A 23,943-nucleotide genomic window follows, 5' to 3' on the forward strand; every position below is an offset into this window, starting at 1 on the left:
CCTGTAGATGTGCAGAATGCAAGAGTGAAGAATGCTAGGCAGCCTCTGCCTAGATTTCAGAGGCTGTATGAGAATGCCCAGGAGCCCATGCAAAAACCTGATTCAGGGACAGGTTTTCCTTATAGAAACCCTCCACTAGGAAAGTACCAAGGGGAAATGTGAGGTTAGAGCCCCCACACAGAGTCCCCACTGGGCCACTGCCTAGTGGAGCTGTGAGAAGGAGACCACCTTTCTCCAGACCCCAGAATGGCAGATCCACTGGCAGCTTGTACCCTGCACCTGGAAAAGTCACAAACACTCAACTGTGAGAGCAGCCACAGGGGATGTGCCCTGCAAAGCCACAGAGGTGGAGCTGCCTGAGGCCTAGGGAGCCCACCCCTTGCATCAGTGTCCCCTCGTTGTAGGACATAGAGTCAAAAAAAGGTTATTTTGGAGCTTTAAGATTCAAATCAAAACCACAATGAGAATTCAAATCAAAACCATATCACACCAGTTAGAATGGCAATCATTAAAAGATCAAGAAACAACAGGTGCTGGAGAGGATGTGGAGAAATAGGAACAATTTTACACTGTTGGTGGGACTGTAAACTAGTTCAACCACTGTGGAAGACAGTGTGGTGATTCCTCAAGAATCTAGAACTAGAAATACCATTTGACCCAGCCATCCCATTACTGGGTATATACCCAAAGGATTATAAATCATGCTGCTATAAAGACACATGCACCTGTATGTTTACTGTGGCACTATTCACAATAGCTAAGACTTGGAATCAACCCAAATGTCCATCAGTGACAGACTGGATTAAGAAAATATGGCACATATACACCATGGAATACTATGCAGCCATAAAAAAGGATGAGTTTGTGTCCTTTGTAGGGACATGGATGCAGCTGGAAACCATCATTCTCAGCAAACTATCACAAGAACAGAAAACCAAACACCACATGTTCTCACTCATAGGTGGGAATTGAACAATGAGATCACTTGGACACAGGAAGGGGAACATCACACACCGGGGCCTATTGTGGGGAGGGGGAAAGGGGAGGGATAGCATTAGGAGATATACCTCATGTAAATGACGAGTTAATGGGTGCAGCACACCAACATGGCACATGTATACATATGTAACAAATCTGCACGTTGTGCACATGTACCCTAGAACTTAAAGTATAATAATTAAAAAAAAAAAAATTAAAAAAAAAAGATTGAATGACTGCCCTGCTGGGTTTCAAACATGCAGGGAGCCTGTAGCCCTTTTCTTTTGGCCAGTTTCTCCCTTTGGAATGGGAATGTTTATCCAATGCCTTTGTACCTTGGAAGTAAGTAACTTGTTTTTTATTTTACAGGGTCATAGGTGGAAGGGATTTGTTTTGTTTCAAACGAGACTTTGGACTTTTGAGTTAATGCTGGAATAAGTTAAGACTTTGGGGGACTGTTGGGAAGGCATGATTACATTTTGCAATGTGAAAAGGACATGAGTTTAGGAGGGGTCGGGGCGGAATCATATAGTTTGGATATTTGTCCCTTCCCAAATCATGTTGGATTATGATCCCCAGTGCTGGAGGCAGGGCTGGTGGAGGATGCTTGGATTATGGGGGTGTTTCCCTCATGGCTTGGTGCTGTCTTCGTGGTAGTGAATTCTCACAAAATCTGGTCATTTAAAAGTGTGTGGCACCTGGCCAGGCACAGTGGCTCATGCCTGTAATCCCAACACTTTGGGAGACCAAAGTGGGCAATTCACCTGAGGTCAGGAGTTTGAGACCAGCCTGGCCAACATGGTGAAACCCCATCTCTACTAAAAATACAAAAGTAGCCGGGCATGGTGGTGCACACTTTAATCCCAGCTACTAAGGAGGCTGAGGCAGGAGAATCACTTCAACCCGGGTGGCAGAGGTTGCAGTGAGCTGAGATCGCGCCATTGCAATCCAGCCTGGGCAAAAAGAGCGAAACTCTGTCTAAAAAAAAAAAAAAAAAAAGTGTGTGGCACCTCTGCTCACTCCCCATCTCTTGCTCCTGCTTTCACCATATGAAGTGCCTGCTGCTGCTTCACCTTCTACCATGAGTAAAACCTTCCTGAGACCTCCCTAGAAGCAGATACCTCTATGCTTCCTATACAGACACCGGAACAGTGAGGCAACTGCACTTCTTTCCTTATAAATTACTCAGTCTCAGGTATTTCTTCATAGCAGTGCCAGAATGGCCTAATACACCCACCTGTTAACATAGAAATTTACAATTTCCTTTACCCAGGAAAAAAAACTCACCGACAATAAATACAAACTAAAGATATATTCAACAGATAAAATCTGAGCAAGTTCACCACCAGTATATAAGTATTCATTCTTCAGCTTGGAGCCAAGAAAGTAATATGTGCGTGTGTGTATACATATATATTACTTATATATGAGTATATATATATATGTATATGTGTGTATATATGTATGTATGTGCCTGCATGTACATACTCACATCCATCAAGACATTATTTGTTTAATAAATACATACATGCTAATACATTAATTACATATTAATATGTATTAAACACATACATAATATATACATATTTATATAATATATAAAGACATACATATTAAGCAAATAAAATAATAATAGTATCTTGATGTATGTGAGCATCCACATGCATCTACACAAATACACATACACACATTTCTACATATTTACCCTTTCCAACACTCTTCTTTCCTACAGATCCAGGATTAATCTGGTGTATCAGGCCATTCTTCCATTGCTATAAAGACACACCTGAGACTGAGTAATTTATAAGAAAAGAGGTTTAATTGGTTCATGGTTCTGCAGGCTGTACAGGAAGCATGGCAGCTTCTGTTTCTGGGGAGGCCTCAGGGAGCTTATACTTATGGTGGAAGGCAAAGTCAGAGCTGGCTATCTTATAAGGAGGGAGCAGGAGCAAGAGAGAGAACCAACGGAGGAAGTGCTACACACTTCCAAACAACCAGATCACACGAGAACTCACTCATAATCACAAGAACAGCACCAAGGGAATGGTGCTAAACTATTTATGATGAATCGGCCCACAATCGCCTCCCACCAGGCGGCCTCACCTCCAAGAATAGGGATCACAATACAACATGAGATTTGGGTAGGGATGTAGATGCAAACCATATCATCAGGTATCATTTCCTTTTAACCTAAAATTTTTATAATTTGCAGACTTATGTAGTGCAAGTCTACTTACTGGACTAAGTCCCTCAACTTTTCCCTGTCTACAAATGTCTTTATTTTGCCTTTATTTTTGAAGTATGCATTTTGAATGCTTTTTTTAATTCTTTAAAGAAGCCATTACATTGTCGTCTGCATTTTTAATAAGAATTCAGCCATCATTCTTTCTTATTATTACCTTCTTAAATGTATTTGCCCTTTTTCTCTGATAGCACTTAAGATATTCTCTTTAGTATTGGTTTTCAGCAATTTGACCATTATGTGCTTTAGTATGGTTTTCTTTGTATTTATGCTGCTTGAGTTTTAATTTTTCTCTTTATGCGTCGGTTTGGATTAATTTAATTAACCTATTTTCAAGTTTACATATCTTTTCTTGTGCTCTATTCAATCTGCTGATAAGTCCTTCAAATGAATTTCTCATTTCAGGACTAGAATTTCCATTTTATTCTTTCATAGAGTTTCAGATTTCCTGCTGAAATTTACAATCTGTTCACACATTTTGCTTTTGCTTGGCTTTTCCAGTGAACATGTTAACAGTGTTGTAATACTTATTTTAAAGTTTTTGTCTGCTGATTTCAACATCTGGGTCATTCCTCATTCTGTTTTTGTTTCTCTTGATTATTCATTACATCTTCCTGCCTTTTTTTTTTTTTTTTTTTGAGACAGAGTCTCACTCTGTTGCCCAGGCTGGAGTGCAGTGGTGCGATTTCAGCTTACTGCAAACTTCGCCTCCCAGGTTAGCAATTCTTGTGCCTCAGCCTCCCAAGTAGCTGGGATTACAGGTGTGCAACACCACGCCCAGCTACTTTTTGTATTTTTAGTAGAGACGGGGTTTCACCATGTTGGCCAGGCTGGTCTTGAACTCCTGACCTCAGGTGACCCACCCACCTCAGCCTCCCAAATTGCTGGGATTACAGGCATGAACCACTGCACCCAGCCCTTCTTGTTTTTTATAAACATGTCTTCTCTATTTAATTATGTGCACATTTAGAAAGAATTAGTAGGCAGGTGTGCCCTGAGCAAGTCTCTCTTAATTCTCCTTCCCTGTTCTTGCTGCTGCCAGGTTCTCAGTGAAGAATGGGACTCTGGGGGATTTTAATACATTTTGCCAGCTCATGCAAATTTGTTAAAAGTTCAGCTAGTTCCTTCTTGCATCTGCAAAACTTCCCATCTATAGTGGGTTCAATCTTCCATCCACCATACCCCTATGAGGAAAGCAGCCTTGGGTCTCACTTTCCTAGCAAGGGCTCTTTGCACTCTGGAATTTAGTTTATTTTCACTTCTTTATCCTCAGCTTGGGTTTTTAACAACTATGCTTCTGTAGCTTGTCCAGCTTACTCACATTATTTCAGTGAGAGCAATGATCTCTTGGAACTTTCTATATCCTAATTGGAGGTGGCAGTCTAAATGTTTTTCAAAAAGACATATAAATTTAAAATATGGAGAGAAAAGGTGAGAATAAAGTTTCTGACATCTGTAGACTATTAGATTATCCATCTCTTCCCATATCCAGAGACCACATTTAATGCTAACTTGACTCAGAGAAAACACTACCAGGTCATTTAGCTAGGTCTATATCCCTGCTGGGAAAGCCAAGGAAGGCTAATGCATCAAATGCCTACTGGAACAAAACCATCTTCTTTTAAAAAATCACCTGTTTTAAAATGAAATTGGAGGAAAATGAAACAAAAAAGAATTTACTCCTATTTCATCATATTGGATCTCTGTTATCATTTAAAATGCTCTTTATCCTCATTTCAACATATTTCTACTTCTTAATCTATGCTAGACTAGAACCAAATCCAGATACCAGTTTTTCTTTTTTTTTTTTTTTGAGACGGAGTCTCGCTCTGTCGCCCAGGCTGGAGTGCGGTAGCCCCATCTGGGTTCACTGCAAGCTCCGCCTCTAGGGTTCACGCCATTCTCCTGCCTCAGCCTCCCGAGTAGCTGGGTCTACTGGCGCCCGCCACCACGCCCAGCTAGCTTTTTGTATTTTCAGTAGAGATGGGGTTTCACCATGTTAGCCAGGATGGTCTCCATCTCCTGACCTCATGATCCGCCCGCCTCGGCTTTCCAAAGTGCTGGGATTACAGGCGTGAGCCACCGCGCCTGGCCCAGATATCAGTTTTTCTAACAAACTTACTGAGTCTGAAGGGAGAGTTTAACTTTCTGCTCACCAACAAGCTTGGGCATAGCCAGAATTTATGCTATTTCACATAAAGAAAACTAGGAGGGAAATGGCACTGACCTGAGAGGCCTTATGCAGCAACAATTCTCCTGAAGTGGGAGAGAAAGAATTAAAAAGATGAAGCACACATCTTCTTCCCCCACAATGTTCAGTCAACTGCTCTAGGCCTTACTACATAGAAGTGTACAATTGATAGATTATGTAAGAAATTGAACCTAAAAATCTATACTTAATTGGTGTCAAATAGTCTGAAATTTTCTGGTCACAAACCCTTTTTAAAATCTGATGAAGAGTCTAATGGAAGTAGCTTCAGTTGCAGGACACTTGAAACTCCCAGTGTCCTCCAGGGACAAATAGAACAATTAGGATTGCAAAAGGGGAACAAAAAGGCATTTGTAGAACAGGTGAAGTGGTGCTTAGAAGGAAGGTCTAAAAGCAATCACTAAGCTTCCTCATTGAGGACTAGAAAGGATAGATTAAACTGAAAATAAACAGAAGAAAAGAATAAAATCAAGGTGAGAATAAGAATAATGAAATAGAAAATGGATAACAGTAGAGATAACCCAATTAAAGCAAAAGCTGTATCTTTTAAAAGTATAATACAATCGATAAACCTTTAGACTGCTCAAGAAAAAACAAAAATTACCAATATCAGAAGTTTAAAAGGAGACATAACTACAAGTCCTATGAACATTAAAATAAGAAAAGGAATAATGTAAACAAACATATGCAAATACATTTATGGATATAATGAAATTACCCCTTTTTTCAAAGAGGCAAATTACAAAAATGACAGAAGACATAATCTAAGTTATACTATATCTATGAAAGAAATCATCATAGTTTTAAAATGTTTTTTCACAAAGAACACACCAACACAGATCACTTCACTGGTGAAGTTTATAAAATATTTAAGGAGAAAATAACACCAATATCACACTAACACTTGCAGAACAAGAGATGGAGAGAATATTTGCCATATCATTTTATGATGTCAGTATTACCCTGATAAGAAAAACAAAGTCATTATAAGAAAAATACAGGCTAATAGTATTTCTTATTAATATAAATCCTTAACAAAATATTAGCAAATCAAATATAGTAAAACAGAAAAAGGATAATACATGTGACTTGGCAGGGCGTGGGGGAGAGGCGCTTATCCCAGAATGCAGAGTTGGTCTAATATTTCAAAAAATTAGTGTAACTCATGACATTAATAGGATAAAAGAGAAAAATCATAATCTTCAGAGATGTGAAAAAACAGAAACAGGCATTTATGACATTAAAAAAACACACACAAAAAAAACAAAAAAAAACCTCTCATCAGGTGTGGTGGCTCACACCTGTAATCCCAGCACTTTGGGAGGCCAAGGTGGGAGGATCACTTGAGCCCAGAAATTTAAGACCAGCCCAGGTAACATAGTGAAACCCCATCTCTATAAAAAATAAAAAAATTAGCTGGATGTGGTGGCACATGCCTGTAGTCCCAGCTACTTGGGAGGCTGAGGTGGGAGTGAGAGACAGGACTAGCTGGATTTCCTAGGCTGACTAAGAATCCCTAAGCCTAGCTGGGAAGGTGGAACCGCTTCCACCTTTAAACACGGGGCTTGCAACTTAGCTCACACCCGACCAATCAGATAGTAAAGACAGCTCACTAAAATGCGAATTAGGCAAAAACAGGAGGTAAAAAATAGCCAATCATCTGTTGCCTGAGAGCACAGTGGGAGGGACAATGGTCAGGATATAAACCCAGGCACTGGAGCCAGCAATGGCTACCCTCTTTGGGTATCTCCCTTTGTATGGGAGCTCTGTTTTCACTCTATTATATCTTGCAACTGCACTCTTCTGGTCCATGTTTGTTATGGCTCGAGCTGAGCTTTCACTTGCCATCCACCCCTGCTATTGGCCACGGTCGCAGACTCACCTCGCAGACCCACCGCTGACTTCCATCCCTCCGGATCCAGCAGGGTGTCCACTGTGCTCCTGATCCAGCAAGGTTCCCATCGCCACTCCCAATCAGGCTAAAGGCTTGCCATTGTTCCTGCATGGCTAAGTGCCTGGGTTCGTCCTAATCGAGCTGAACACTAGTCACTGGGTTCCACGGTTCTCTTCCATGACCCATGGCTTCTAATAGAGCTATAACACTCGCCGCATGGCTCAAGATTCCATTCCTTGGAATCAGTGAGGCCGAGAACCCCAGGTCATAAAACGCGAGGCCTGCCACCATCTTGGAAGTGGCCTGCTGCCATCTTGGAAGTGGCCCACCACCATCTTGGGAGCTCTGGGAGCAAGGACCCCCGGTAACAGGAGGATCACTTGAAACCAGGAGGTGGAGGTTGCAGTGAGCCAAGATTGCACCACTGCACTCCAGCTGGGTGACAGAGGGAAACCCTACTGCAAAACAACAACAATAAAAACTCTCATTAAAGTATTAGAAAACTAAGATTTTTTAACCTAATAAAGGTTATCTATTAAAAACAACAACAGGCCGCCGCCTGGGCCCACACCCCCAGTCGTAGGCCTCAGCGTAGCAGGCCTCCCACAGAGTCCACGTCAGCAATCCTCAAAGTCCTCATAAAAACCATTAAGACGTCTTCTGGGGAAATCAAGAGAACAGTGATTAGGGTATTGCCAGAAATGGATCTTGACTCTGGGAAGAAATCTTCCAAGCAGACGGTGTCCGTGATGGCCTCTGTGACATCCCTTCTGTCATCTCCAGCATCAGCCGCCGTCCTTTCCTCTCCCCTCAGGGCGCCTCTCCAGTCCGTGGTCATGACCAATGCAGTTTCCCCTGCAGAGCTCACCCCCAAACAGGTCACAATCAAGCCCGTGGCTACTGCTTTCCTCCCAGTGCCTGCTGTGAAGACGGCAGGATCCCAAGTCATTAATTTGAAGCTCACTAACAACACCATGGTGAAAGCCACAGTCATATCTGCTGCCTCCGTCCAGAGGGTCAGCAGCGCCATCATTAAAGCCGCCAACACCATCCAGCAGCAAACTATCATGGTGCCGGCATCCAGCCTGACCAATGCCAAACTTGTGCCAAAGACTGTGCACCTTGCCAACCTTAACCTTTTGCCTCAGGGTGCCCAGGCCACCGCTGAACTCCGCCAAGTGCTAACCAAACCTCAGCAACAAATAAAGCAGGCGATAATCAATGCAGCAGCCTCGCAACCCCCCAAAAAGGTATCTCGAGTCCAGGTAGTGTTGTCCTTGCAGAGTTCTGTGGTAGAAGCTTTCAACAAGGTGCTGAGCCGTGTCAATCCAGTCCCTGTTTACATCTCAAACCTCAGTCCTCCCACCAATGCAGGGATCATTTTACCAACGTGTGGGTACAAGTGCTTGGAGTGTGGGGACTCCTTTGTACTTGAAAAGAGTCTGACCCAGCACTGCGACAGATGGAGCGTGCACATCAAAGTAACGTGCAACCATTGTACAAAGAACCTCATTTTTTTACAACAAATGCAGCCTCCTTTCCCATGCCCGTGGGCTTAAGGAGAAAGGGGTGGTAATGCAATGCTCCCACTTAATTTTAAAGCCAGTCCCAGCAGGTCAAATGATAGTTTCTCCATCAAGCAATACTTCCACTTCAACTTCCATTCTTCAGAGCCCTGTGGGAGCCGGCACACACATTCTCACAAAAATTCAGTCTGGCATAACTGGGACAGTCATATCGGCTCCTTCAAGCACTCCCATCACCCCAGCCATGCCCCTAGATGAAGACCCCTCCAAACTGCGTAGACATAGTCTAAAAGGTTTGGAGTGTAATGAAGTCTTCCAGGACGAGACGTCACTGGCTGCACATTGCCAGCAGGCTGCAGATATGAGTGGACAAAAGACTTGCACTGTCTGCCAGATGCTGCTTCCTAACCAGTGCAGTTATGCATCATACCAAAGAATCCATCAGCATGAATCTCCCTACACCTGCCCTGAGTGCAGGGCCATCTGCAGGTCGGTGGACTTCCAGACCCATGTCACCAAGAACTGTCTGCACTACACGAGGAGAGTTGGTTTTCGATGTGTGCATTGCAATGTTGTGTACTCTGATGTGGCTGCTCTGAAGTCTCACATTCAAGATTCTCACTGTGAAGTCTTCTACAGGTGTCCTATTTGTCCAGTGGCTTTTAAGTCTGCCCCAAGCACACATTCCCATGCCTACACACAGCATCCTGGCATCAAGATAGGAGAACCAAAAATCATACAAAAGTGTTTCATGTGCGACACTGTGTTCACCCTGCAAACCTTGCTGTATCGCCACTTTGACCAACACATTGAAAACCAGAAGGTGTCTGTTTTCAAGTGTCCAGACTGTTCTCTTTTATATGCAGAGAAGCAACTTATGATGGACCATATCAAGTCTATGCATGGAACACTGAAAAGTATTGAAGGGCCTCCAAACTTGGGTATAAACTTGCATTTGAGCATTAAGCCTGTAACTCAAAATTCAGCAGATCAGAACAAAGAGGACACCAAATCCATGAATGGGAAAGAGAAATTGGAAAAGAAATCTCCATCTCCTGTGAAAAAATCAAGCAAGTGGCCAGTCCTGGGTGGACATGTTGGGAGTGTAACCACCTGTTCATGCAGAGAGATGTGTACATATCCCACATGAGGAAGGAGCATGGGAAGCAAATGAAGAAACACCCCCGCCGCCAGTGTGACAAGTCTTTCAGCTCGTCCCACAGCCTGTGCCGGCACAACCGGATGAAGCATAAAGGCATCAGGAAAGCGTAGGCCTGCTTGCACTGCCCAGACTCCAGACGTACCTTTACCAAACAACTGATGCTGGAGAAGCACGTCCAGCTGATGCATGGCATCAAGGACCCTGACCTGAAAGAAATGACAGACACCACCAATGAGGAGGAAACAGAAATAAAAGAAGACACCACGGTCCCCAGTCCCAAGCGGAAGTTGGAAGAACCAGTTCTGGAGTTCAGGCCTCCCCGAGGAGCAATCACTCAGCCACTGAAAGAGCTGAAAATCAATGTTTTTAAGGTTCACAAGTGTGCCGTGTGTGGCTTCACCACCAAAAACCTGCTGCAGTTCCACGAACACATCCCTCAGCACAAATCGGATGGTTCTTCCTACCAGCACCGGGAGTGTGGCCTCTGCTACACGTCTCACATCTCTCTGTCCGGCACCTCTTCATCGTACACAAGTTAAAGGAACCTCAGCCAGTGTCCAGCAAAACGGGGCTGGGGAAGATAACTAACAGGAGAACAAACCCAGCCACAAGGATGAATCCCCCGATGGCGCCGTGTCAGACAGAAAGTGCAAAGTATGCGCAAAAACTTTTGAAACTGAAGCAGCCTTAAATACTCACATGTGGACACACGGCATGGCCTTCATCAAATCCAAAAGGATGAGCTCAGCCGAGAAATAGCCACAGATGCTCCATGGGGAAAATCCCTGTCCACATTGGAATAAAAAAGACATTTTTGTTACAAAAAGTTTGCAGTATAATAGAGTTAACAGTACTGTCTAGGCTGTTGCAATATATTCTCTTTCAACATACCTTCCTTCACCTCATCATATATATCCTTGATAAGTATTAAAACAGTATTTGAGTTTAAAATAGTTTGTATATATTTAAATGAATAACTTTTTATACTCTTTGTTACACGTTTGTATCAGTATTTAGTGGAAAACGATTTGAGTTGTTTTGGGTTAGAATTTTTCTTTTTGTACTGTTTCTTTAAAACAAAGTTCTTAGTGACAGGGGCCATTCCTAAATTCAAATAAACTATTTTGTATGTTGCTAAAATAATGGCTTTTTTAGTGTTTTTAATTTTTAGAATTCACTACATAAATTGTAAGTAATTGTGGGTCTGGAAAACACTAGGAACGTTTAAGTGTCTTAGCACTTCCTCCGTGTGCCTGCCCTGAGGGAGTGACTTCACATTTGAGACAACTGCACTCTAGTGTGGGCGTGCCTTTGTCTTCAGGTCACGCCAAAGGGTGTTTAAAGCAGCCTTGCAGGTCGCTCCTTTCCCAGCATGGATAAAAACTGAAGCCAGGAATCTAATAAGAAATGCTGATTTCCCCAATTCCATTTTGAGGAATGGGGAAGGCTATTCTAAAGAAAAAAATGGTGCTGGTTTTCCGGGCAGATCCGCAAGGCTGGCTTTAAAAGCACAAGGAGGGAAAGTAACGAAAGGGCTGGACTACTATAAAAGTGACAAATACGTAGTTAGACCAATAGATTTATGTAGTCAGGTTTTTGTCGTGTAATTTGTTAACTATTACAGAAACACAACTAAGAATATCAAGTATTTCTCTGGCTCTTGACAGAAAAAAAATCAGTTGACTTAACCCTTTGCTGTCAAAAGAGTTGGTGTTTCCTGTTCTGGGTGCTACTGCCAAACGTTCTGGTACTTAGAGTCGGGATGCACAAGTTCCACCACCGACTTATCAATGCAGCCGCCTGTGTATTGCAATTGGCCGTTACCTTAAACACTGGGCCACCCGGGTTTAGTTCAGCCATTTCAAGAAGCACATTTAACGTCTGCTTTATTAAAATGCAGCAGAGGTACTCTTCTGTCCCTTCCGTGTATAGTTCTCTGAGAGAGGTCTATTTTTTGGTTTTGTTTTGTGTTTTCTTTTGCGTTTTATATTTTGTATTTATCCCTGAACATGTTTTGTACTATTTTTTTTTTTTAAGAAAAGGAATTCTTTTGTGTATATATAGATACTTGCATGATATACTGTAGTCAACGTTCGGTTCCTCGAGAGGCCTTGCTGCTGTCAGGTGTTATGGACTCCATCCATCATAACTGTATGGAACACATTTCATATGTAAATAAACGCAGGACATTTGGCCCTTGTGCTTCTGTGAGAGAGTTATTGACGGTGAGTCTCTCACATCTTTGTGAAGTTTGGGAAGTGATTCATTGCAGGGACAAGCTACAAGATGTTGCAGAATTCTTCCCACTCAGAAAAATGGCATATTCATTCTCTTTAGTAATCAGCTATTGTGTCACTTTCTCGTTGACTCCATCAGTACATCAGTACGATCCGAGGGTGTGAATTTCAGCTTGAAATTCCATTGCTGTTACTTGTTATGTTTGTATGGCTCTAAGTTGTATTCATAGCACTTTCATATGTTTCTGCATTGGAACCTTGCAATAAGCCTATGTGGTAGGCCACATGGGTCCAAATAACCTGGTTTTACAGTTGAGGAAGCTGAGCTCAGATTCAGTTCTTTGCCGAAGCCCTCATAGCTGGTAAGTGGCTTTGCATATTAGAACCCAAATATGTTGCTCTCTAAATCTGATGCTCGCTCTACGTGGTTATGTACATATTGACAAATATTCATTTACTCAACAAATAAAAAGTATGTACAAAACCTGAAAAAATTTAAAAAAAAATTAAAAACCAACAAACTATAGCTTCTGCATCTGAACAGAAAATTAAGCTGATGGAGAAAAGAGAGTTTCTTAAAAATGGCAGAGGAGATTCCAAAAAAGTTAATTGTAGTCACTCAAGAGATCAAAAAACCTCATGATCACAAAGCCACTTATGATACTAAACACTCAAGGTAAGAGGCAAAATTTATAGGTAGAAGTCTTCGTAAAGATCATGAGACACATATATTACAAGCAAAGAATGACAAAGAGTCAAGTGGCAATAAGTTACTTGATACTCTTAATCCACCAGACACACAGATTGAGAAAGAGCAAATTACTGGGCAAGTTGAGAAGAATGCTACCAACCCTAAACCCCAGTTAAGTCACTCCTCTCGACTGTCCCCTGACTGAACTAGAGACACTGATGAAGCTGCTTTTGAGCCAGATTATAATGAAAGTGACAGTGGAGGTAATGTATCTGTAAAAGATGAGGAAACTTCAGGAAACACTTCTAAGGTACTGAAAGATAATGGAGAAAGCAAAAGAAAGCCTGGACACAGCACCAGTTGGACAGGTAGGCATAGGAGGAGCCAGAGTCCAAGCAGAAGTCAGAGCCCTTCTGGGAGCGAAACCTGAGGCCACAGTAGTAGGCCCAGTTCCGCAGAAAGTTAGAATAGCAGGAAGAAGAAGAAAAAGTAGAAAAAGAAAAAGCACAAGAAACATTAAAAAAACAAACAAACAAACAAAAAAAAACCCATACATGCAGGTACTGCAGGGGAATTGATAAAAAGCCAAAAAACACAGACATAAGAAAAGGAAGTCAAGGAAGAGCAAAAGATAAAGAGAAGGAGAAAGATAACAAAAAGTAAAATCTGTCACCATGTAAAAGGACAGATTTTTTAAATGGACTTAATGGCTAAGTCATCTGTATTCAATTTTGTTATTATGTAAAGAGATTCAGGTCTTGTAAATAATGACATGGAAGATTCCGTGCTGCACTTAAAATATTGCTGCTTGATTATTGGATTTTTACATCAGAGGTTGATACAGTTTGTCCCCACCCCAATCTCATGTTGAAATAAAATCCCCAGTGTTGGAAGTCAGGCCTGGTGGGAGGTGTCTGGGTCATGGAGGTGGATCCCTCGTAGCTTGGTGCCTTCCCTGCAAAATCTAGTTGTTTAAAGTGTGTGGCACCTCCCCTACTCTCTCTTGCTTCTACTCCCACCATGTGAGACACCTGCTGCAGCTTCACCTTTCACCATGATTGTAAGCTTCCTGAGACCTCCCCAGAAGCAGATGCCAGTGCTATGCTTCCTGTACAGTCTGAAGAACTATGAGCCAATTAAACTGTTTTTCTTTATAAATTAACCAGTCTTAGGTATTTTTATAGAAATACAAGAATGGCTTAATACAGAAAAATTGGTACCAAGGAGTGGGACATTGCTATGAAGATAACTGGAAATGTGGAAGCAGCTTTGGAGCTAGGTAATGGGCAGAGGTTGGAAAAGTTTGGAGAGCTTAGAAGAAGAGAGAAAGATGAGAGAAAATTTGGAAGTTTTTAGAGACTGGTTAAATATTGTGACCAAAATGATGATAGTGATATGAACAGTGAAGTCCAGGCTGATACCTCAGATGGAAATGACAAACTTATTGGGAAATGGAACAAATGTCACCTTTGTTATACCTTAGCAAAGAACTTAGCAATATTGTGTCCATGCCCTAGGGATCTATGGAAGTTCGAATTTCAAAGTGATAATCTACGTAATCTGGCAGAAGAAATTTCCGAGCACCAAAGTGTTTAAGAAGTGGCATGGCTGCCTCTAACAACTCAGATGTGGGAGCAAAGGAATGACTCAAAGTTGGAACTTATATTTAAAGAGGAAGCAGAGCATAATAGTTTGGAAATTTTTCAGCCTAGCCATGTGCCAAAGAAAGGAAAAGCTTTTTCAAGGGAAGAATCCAAGCAGGCTATGGAGCAACCACTTACTAGAGATATTTTCTTTTGGTAACAAGTATTTAACCAGTCTCTATGGAGCAACCACTTGCTAGAGATACTTACATAACCAAAAGGGAGACAAGTGCCAATATCCAAGGCCTCCAAGACATTTCAGAGACCTCTGAGGCAGGTGGGAATGTAAACTAGTACAACCACTGTGGAAAACACTGTGAAGATTCCTTAAAGAGCTAAAAGTAGAACTACCATTTAATTCAGCAATCCCACTACTGGCTATCTACCCAGAGGAAAAGAAGTCATTATATGAAAAAGATACTTGTACATATACAAAAGATATAACAGCACAATTTGCAATTGTAAAAACATGGAACCAACCCAAATGCCCATCAATCAATGAGTGGATAAAGAAACCATGGTATATATATACAATGGAATACTACTTGGCCATGAAAAGGAAAGAATTAATGGCATTCACAGTGACCTGGATGAGACTGGAGACTGTTATTCTGAGTGAAGTAACTCAGGAATGGAAAACCAAATATATATGTTCTCACTCATATGTGGAAGTTAAGCTATGAGGATGCAAAGACATAAGAAAGATACAATGTACTCTGGGGACTCCAACAGGAAAGGGTGGGAAGGGGGTAAGGGATAAAAGACCACAAATTGGGTACAGTGAATACTGCTTGGGTGATGGGTGCACCAAAATCTCACAGATCACCACTAAAGAACTTACTCATGTAACCAAACACCACCTGTTCCCCAATAACCTATGGAAATAAAAAGATGTAATAAGAAAGGAAGAAAAAAGAAAGAGAGCGAGGAAGAAAGAAAGAAGAAAGGAAACAAAAGAAAGGGAAGGAGAAACAAACAGATTGGAAAGAGGGAAGTAAAACTATTTTTGCAGAGGACGCAATTATATTTGTGTGTAATCCTAAGAAATACACAAAACTACTAAAATAAGAAAACTTATAAAAATCATAAATTACAAAGTCAATATACAAAAATCAATTGTATTTTTACATATTGACAATAAACTATTGGGAAATGAAAATGTGAAATATAGCATTTATACAGTAGCCTCACAAACGTTAAAATAGTTAGGACTGTATTTAACAAAATGTGAACAAAAGACCCATATACAAAAAGCTATAAGCCAGGCATGGTGATATGAGCCTATAGTCCCAGCTACTTGGAAGCCTGATGCAGAAGGATTGCTTGAGCAGAGTTTGAGTCCAGCCTGGCCAACATAGAAAGACCCCATCTCTATTTAAAAATTTTTAACACCAAAAAAAATAAAATAAAATCCTGTAAAATATTGCTGAAATAAAATAAAGAAGACTTAAATAAATAAGAGGGATATGCCATGTTCATGGATTGAAAGACTCAGTATTGTTAAGACACCAATTTTCTCCAAATTGATCTACAGATTCAATGCAATCCCATTCAAATTTCAACGGGAATTTTTTTTTTTTGGTAGAAATTCACAAGCTTATTCTAAAGCTATATGAAAATACAAAGAATCTATAATAGCCAGAACAATTTTTAAAAAGAACAAAGAAGACTTATACTATCTGATTTTAAGACTTTCTATAAAGCTATAGTAATCAAGACAGTAAGGTAGACCCATGATTTCCATGAGCATGAACCCACTGCTGTACTTTATTTGCTGTAAAATGAATTTCTTGATCAGAAGCAAGGCAGATTGTCATACTACCATGGTGAACAAGGCATTATTTTCATATATGGATAATAGTTCTGGCAGGAGTATTGCAGGCAGAAAAAGCAAAGACTGGCTGGTTCTTCCAGGGAAAGGTGCCATTGAGGGCTCAGTTGGTCTCTGCTGTTCGAAGGTTGGCCACTCAGCAGTGGTGGTAGGCATTAGACTTTAGTAAGTGGACAGTCCACATCACTCTTGCCTTGGCCACTTTGAGCATGAACACTTTAGGTAGCCGAGGAAAGAGGCCAGCTGATCCAGAGGACAGATTATCTTGCCCACTTGATTATTAAAATCTTCTGCTGCTGTAATTACTCTAGGTGAGCATTCACATGGGACACAGAAATCTTCGCTTTTGTGGCCAATCTGAGAGGTCTGTCCATCCACCTCTTCCTCAGAATGCCTTGTGACCAGTTTTCCAATTGTTCCCTTCCAAGCCCAGCCAGCTAAACCATTAGCCATTGCCCATAAATCAGTGTAGATCCATATCTCTGGTAACCTCTTTTTTCAGGGAAATAAACAATCAGGGGTACTGCTTGAAGTTTTGCCCAGTAGGAGTATTTTCCTTCACTACTGTCCTTCAGGGCCACACCAGAAAGTCCTCCTGTTTAAATCTCAACACAAACCAACCAACCATAAAAAGACATTGATGAGGCCAGGCGTGGTGGCTCATGCCTGTAATCCCAGCATTTTGGGAGGCCGAGATGGGCGGATCACGAGGTCAGGAGATTGAGACCATCCTGGCTAACACGGTGGAACCTCATCTCTACTACAAATACTAAAAATTAGCCAGGCGCAGTAGTGGTGGGCGCCTATAGTCCCAGCTACTCGGGAGGCTGAGGCAGTTAGAATGGCATGAACCTGAGAGGCAGAGTTGCAGTGAGCCCAGATTGCGCCACCGCACTCTAGCCTGGGTGACAGAGTGAAACTCTGTCTCAAAAAAAAAAAAAAAAAAAAATTAGCTGGGCGTGGTGGTGGGTGCCTATAGTCCCAGCTACTTGGGAGACTGAGGCAGGAGAATGGCATGAACCTGGGAGGCGGAGCTTGCAGTGAGCCGAGATCATACCATTGCACTCCAGCCTGGGCGACAGAGCAAGACTCTGTCTCAAAAAAAAAAAAAAAAGACATTGATGAGAGATTGCAAATGGAATGTGTATTGATATTAGATCTTATTAAGACAACATTATTAATTTGTTGGATGTGATAATAAAGTTGTGGTCATGTATGTTTAATCCTGATTTGTTAGAAAGATATTCTGAAGTATTTGAGGGTAAAAAGATATGATATATGGGGATTTTCTTTAACATTCTTTCAGGCAGGGGAAAGTCAGGGAATAGATTAAGCAAGAATGGAAGAATGATAATAATTGTTGAAGCTGGGAGATGGGTACATGCAAGTTCATTAAACTATTTTGTCTATTTTTGTATCTTTTAAAAATTTCACATAATAAAAAGTCTTTTAAAAAACTGATGAAAGCTATAGGCAATCTCCTTTTATAAATCTACCTAAGAGGCCGGGCACAGTGGTTCACGCCTATAATCCCAACACTTTGGGAGGCCGAGGTGGGTGCATCACGAGGTCAAGAGATCAAGACCATCCTGGCCAACATGGTGAAACCCCAACTCTACTAAAAATACAAAAATTAGCTGGACGTATTGGTGCGTGCCTGTAGTCCCAGCTACTCGGGAGACTGAGGCAGGAGAATCGCTTGAACCCGGGAGGCAGAGATTGTAGTGAGCTGAGATCGTGCCACTGCACACCAGCCTGGTGACAGAGCAAGGCTCTGCCTCAAAAAATAATAATAATAAAAATAAATCTACCTAATAATGCATTCTAAATGTTACCTGGCCTCATCGGCTTATGATCTCAAAATACGGTCCTATTTCTATTTAGACCCAGTTTAGAATGACTGTAAACTTTACCCCCATCTGCCACCTCCCCAAGCAGGGGCATATTCTCACCCTCTCCAGACTCCATTATTCCAAGAAGCCCACAAAGGGGTTCTGCATATTAGACCACAAACTAGGCAGAAGCTGACAGCCATCCCTATCATTTTCTGTCCTCTGACTCTCTTAACCCAGCTCCCACTTGTCTACATCTACTGCCTGAGAAGCCACTTAAAAAGGCTTAATCATTGCTGCTGTTGACAAAAAGAAAGACAAAGAAAGTCCTAGAAACCATTCCAAATTAAAAGACACTGAGATACAAGACAGCTAAGTGCAATGTGCAATCCTGAGTTGGGTTCTTGCTACGACTGAAATGTTTGTGCCCCTGCAACTCCCATCCTTACCATCAAATGTTGAAATCCTAACCCCTAAAGTGATGATATTAGAAGGTAGGGCTTTTAGGAGGTTATTAGGTCATGGAGGTAAGTTCTCATGAACGAGATCAGTGCCCTTATAAAAGAGGCTGAGAGACCCCCTCACCCCTTTACCATGTGAGGACACAGCAAGAAGGCACCATCTCTGAGCCAGAAAGCAAGGCCCTCGCCACACACTGAATCTGCCAGCACCTTGCTCTTGGACTTGCCAGTGTCCAGAACTGTGAGAAATAAATCTCTGTTGTTCATAAGCTATGGTATTTTGTTAGAGCAGCCTGAATGAACTAAAACAGTCTTAAACTGGGGGAAAAATGGCTATAAAGTCATGATTGAGATAACTGAAATTTCAATATGGGCTGTAGATTATAGTATATTCATGTTAAATTTCCAAATTTGGATCATTGCATAGTGGTTATATAAGCGAATGTCCTCACACTTAGGAAATACACATTGATGTATTTAGATGTATAAATTACCACTGAAAATTCTCCCCCTCAACACAGTCTTTCAGCCACACAATTTCCTTCCCAACAGCCAACAGATGTTATCTCCTTCTTGGATATATCCTCACAGAGGCATTTCATGCTTTTACAACCAATACATGTCCTAACATCTCTTTTATAACAAAAGAGAAATCATTCTCTGTAGTCTATTCTGCATTTGGCTATCTGTCTTTTTTTTTTTTTTTTTTTTTAGGCAAAGTCTCGCTCTGGCTGGAGTGCAGTGGTGCGGGTCTCAGCTCACTGCAACCTCCACCTCCCGAGTTCAAGCGATTCTCCTGCCTCAGCCTCCCGAGTAACTTGGACTATAAGCACATGCCACCACATCCAGCTGATTTTTTGTATTTTTAGTAGAGATGGGGTTTGACTGTGTTGGCCAGGATGGTCTCGATCTCCTGACCTCATGATCCACCCGCCTTGGCCTCCCAAAGTGCTGGGATTACAGGCGTGAGCCACCACGCCCAGCCTGGCTGTCTTTCTTAATACAGTCATGCATCACTTAATGACAGGGATATGGCCTTAGGCAATTTTGTCTGTTGTTCTGTGAACATCTTAGAGTACTTACACAAACCTAGATGGAACAGCTTACTACTCATCTAGGCTATGTGGTAATGCCTATTGCTCCTATGCTACAAACCTAAACAACATGTTTACAGAACACGGTAGGCAATTGTAACAAAATGGAAAGTATTTATGCATCTAAACACACCTAAACATAGAAAAAGTACAGTAACAATATGGTAGAAAAGATTAAAAATGGTATACCTGTACAGGGCAACTCTATTATAATCTTATGGGATCACCATTATATATGTGGTCCATCACTGACAAAAACATTTGTTAGGCAGGGCATCACTGTAATCTTGAAGATCAATCCACATCAGAACGTGAAGTGCCTCCTCATTATTTTTTACCACTGCCTAGTATTCCACTGTGAGATGTACCATAATTGAAGCAGTCCTCATTCTATGGATATTCAGCTTGTTTCCAATCTTTTGCTATCCCTTATTAAGACCTGTAGAATAGCAAACGCCAAGGGACCCAGGAAGATTGGGAACATAAACATATAGTCAAAGTGTGACATTAATATGTCATTAATAATTTCATTAGGAATTACATTTTAAATGGCTACTAAGAAATGCAATGCTTTATGTTATCAGTCAGGAAACTAGATGTGTGAAGGAATGATTGATGAGTATGAAAAACCAAGAATGTGCCTGTATCCCAGCACTTTGGGAGGCTGAGGTGGATGGATCACGAGGTCAAGAGATCGAGACCATCTTGGCCAATGTGGTAAAACCCTGTCTCTACAAAAATACAAAAATTAGCTGGGCATAGTGGCGTGTGCCTGTAGTCCCAGCTACTTGGGAGGCTGAGGCAGGAGAATCGCTTGAACCCGGGAGGCAGAGGTTGCAGTGAGCCGAGATCATGCCACTACACTTCAGCCTGGCGACAGGGCGAGACTGTCTCAAAAAAAAAGAAGAAGAAGAAGAAAAACCAAGAATGTGTGTGGGGACGTCAATGTTAACAGCTCTCTGTATTAACTATTAAATAAAACTTCCTGGAAAAGCCTTTGAATACAATGAGATTTTTTATTTTTCTTCTTCTTCTTTTTTTTTTTTTTTTTTGAAAACTATTCCAGACACGAAACCCAAATGACAATTAAGAGTACTAGTAAAATAATTGATGGTGGTGTTATTATTGTGCCATTAATGAAAGTACTGACAGGAAAAGGATAGGACTTTGGGTTCATTAATAAAAGATCTTTAAAAAACCATAATGTCCTATAATTAAAACAACACATAAAGTTACCTTTTACTTCAATCTGCCAAATAAGGCCATTCTGGAAGAGAAAGAGGTAACTATTGACCTAAGAGTGAAGACTGGAGTAGAAATGTACATATACATACCTATATATACACTGAGAATATGTGTTTGGGGATTGTAGGCCTCTTTTGGTTAGTAAAAATTAATTCTGTATCACTTTTATCCTCAATATTTTTCCTTAGGTTCTTGAATTTCAAAAGATGGTAACTTAATTCGACATACACTTAGACAATATCACAAGAGCCCAAAACCACATAGGCAACTTATCCTGACCGAAAGTCCTCTCTTCTTCCAGGAATCAGAGTCCAGTAACTGTCCTCTGCCAACAGACTCAGCACTTTCTCTTCTATTACAATGGCTTTTGTGGATTTTCACTCCTCGGACTGGACAGTTGGCCCTTTGAAGGTAGAATCCATATCTTAATGATCCAGCTGCACAGAATGTATTCGAGCAAGCATGGTGACAGCTCCTACTCTCCAGAAGCAGCCAGCACAGGCTCTGTCCAGTGTCCATTGTCCAGGGCCAGCGGTGATAGTGGTGCAAGTTGCAGCATCTATGCCAGCAGCGATGGCATTAATGTCTTCACCGAAGCAGTTCTAGCCTGTGATTTGAGATGCTGGGCTTCAGCATGAAGCCACCAAGCTTAATTTTCCAGTCTTAATGGTCAGAATAGGCTAGGTCGTCCCATGAAACAAATAAATCCCAACATTTCAGCAGTTTTGCTTTCCAATCATACACAGGTGGATGCAGGTTGGACAGCTTGTCTGGGCAATGCATCTCCAGGCGGTGACTCGTGCCCTGGGCTACTAATAGTGTGGTTCCAGCATCGCAGTTCCTTCTCTTTCACAGGACCATGAAAGTCAAGGATATGGCAAGAAATTTTAGGGACAGGCCTGGAAACACTATGCATTAATTTCCCCTTATGTTCCATTGGCCTAACTGAAAGGCAGGCTGAGAAACCTCATCTTCCTATGTGCTTAGGAAGCAGAAATGGGACTGGGGAGGATCCAGCCTGCGTTAACCCTCCAAGAAATTTTATTCTCCCAATTTTTGTATGTGGTATATGTGAGCACTCTCTCAGAGATTTTATGAGCCACCTCTTATCCTTTCAGAGGTTCATTTTCTGATGACCCCAGCCAAGATTGGTTTCTATTATCTGCAACTAATGTCCTTGACTGATAGAAAGACGGGAGGTCCAGTAGGATGTACTGTGCAGAAGCACATACCTGCACTCAAACTCCAGGCTCTTGCTTTACTAAACTTCACACTTTTGGCAAGTGACCAGGCCTCATCTTCCATAAAGTGCAGAGAATAATAGCATCTACCTGATGAAGTTGTTGTGGGGATGAAGTAAATTAATGCAAGGAAAGTGCCTAGCACAGCTGGCCTGCAGTAAGTGCTCAGTAGATGGTATCCATTATTTATCCTCTCAAGGTATCCAGCCTTCAGAGGCTTCCTGGAGGAGGTACTCACAAAGATTTGAATGATTGTAGAGGACTGGGCAGAAGAAGGGGCCTTATAGGAAAATGAGCTTCTCCAGGCATGATAGATGTGCTATCTTTGTTTTGGGTTTTTAGAGTTTGTTTGTTTATTTTAGAGACAGGGTCTTACTCCGTCACCCAGGCTGGAGTGCAATGGTGTGATCATAGCTCACTGCAGCCTCGAAATCTGGGGCTCAAGCGATCCTCCCACCTCAGCTTCCCAAGTAGCTAGGACTATAGGCACACAGAACCATGCCCACCCAGCTAATTTAGATGTATTATTTTTGAATTAATGGGTGCTGAGCACGGAAGAAAGAGCCCTCCAGTGTTTGAGTATTCCCATCACGTGCTCAAGGGAACCTCCTTGCCTGGGTTCCGTTTATCTGCTCCTTTGAAAGTCAGATTTGGGGGAGTTTGACTCATGGACAAGGTCTGTGTGCAGGCTGCCTTCCAGCTCTGGGATGGGGGTGGTGGTAGGCAAGCCCTTCCCGGGTAAGGCAGAGCCTGTGTGGCCAGTGCCTGTGTGGAAACAAGGACACTGGCAAGCACACACCAGGCAGGGTTCAGGCTCGAGCTTAGGGTGTCCGGAAGGGGAGTGGCTATTCTGACACCCCAAGTCCAAGCTGAAGACCTTCCTCAAAGCCTCAGGACATCCGGCTCACGGTGGGGACAAGTATAGAGTATTTGTTTCACAGCAGCAGTGAGCAGGTCTTCATTTGCTTCTGTGTTTTTCAAGTCACTTGTTGGGGTGTGAAAATCCCATCCCTAGATTCTCCACTAACTTCTTCACCATGAATGCAGAAGCCCCAAAGGAGCCAATTTCGTGTGCCAGAGCCCACACTGGGCTCCCATCCTCAGTGTGCTATCATGGAAGACAAGGCAATGGCAAGGAAATGGTCTTTCTTTGGGGACTGTTGTAAAGCCCCTGAGTGATAAGCCCCCTCCACTGGAACGTGGCCCTTCATGTCAAGAATAGCTCCAGGATGCCAGGCGCAGTGGCTAACACCTGTAATCCCAGCACTTTGGGAGGCCGAGGCAGGTGGATCACTTGAGGTTAGGAGTTCAAGACCAGCCTGACCAACATGGTAAAATCCCACCTTTACTAACAATACAAAATTAGCCAGGCATAGTGGCAGGCACCTGTAATCCCAGCTACTTGGGAGGCTGAAGCAGGAGAATCGCTTGAATCCAGGAGGCAGAGGTTGCAGTGATCCGAGATCATGCCTTTGCCCTCCAGCCTGGGCAACAAGAGCGAAACTCTGTCTCAAAAAAATAAAAAAGAACAGCTCCAGGAAATGAATATAGTGTCAGATTGAGTCCTCTTTCTCTAGAGAGGGATTTTCCAAATATGAAAGAATCAAGGTTCCTATTTTGACCATGTCTTCTCAAAGGATGACAGTCCAAGTTCACA

At 42.1% G+C, this 23,943-nt stretch overlaps 1 pseudogene across 1 annotated transcript; it reads left to right on the top strand.

Annotated features, from left to right (window-relative positions):
* The first annotated feature begins 7,868 nt into the window (after positions 1–7,868).
* LOC108587556 lies at positions 7,869–12,220 on the top strand (annotated as a pseudogene). The gene has a single exon (XR_002524117.2). The product of XR_002524117.2 is annotated as a zinc finger protein 532 pseudogene (transcript).
* The last annotated feature ends 11,723 nt before the right edge of the window (positions 12,221–23,943 follow it).

Source organism: Papio anubis, chromosome 11 (genome assembly GCF_008728515.1).
Source record: "Papio anubis isolate 15944 chromosome 11, Panubis1.0, whole genome shotgun sequence".
NCBI lineage: Eukaryota > Metazoa > Chordata > Mammalia > Primates > Cercopithecidae > Papio > Papio anubis.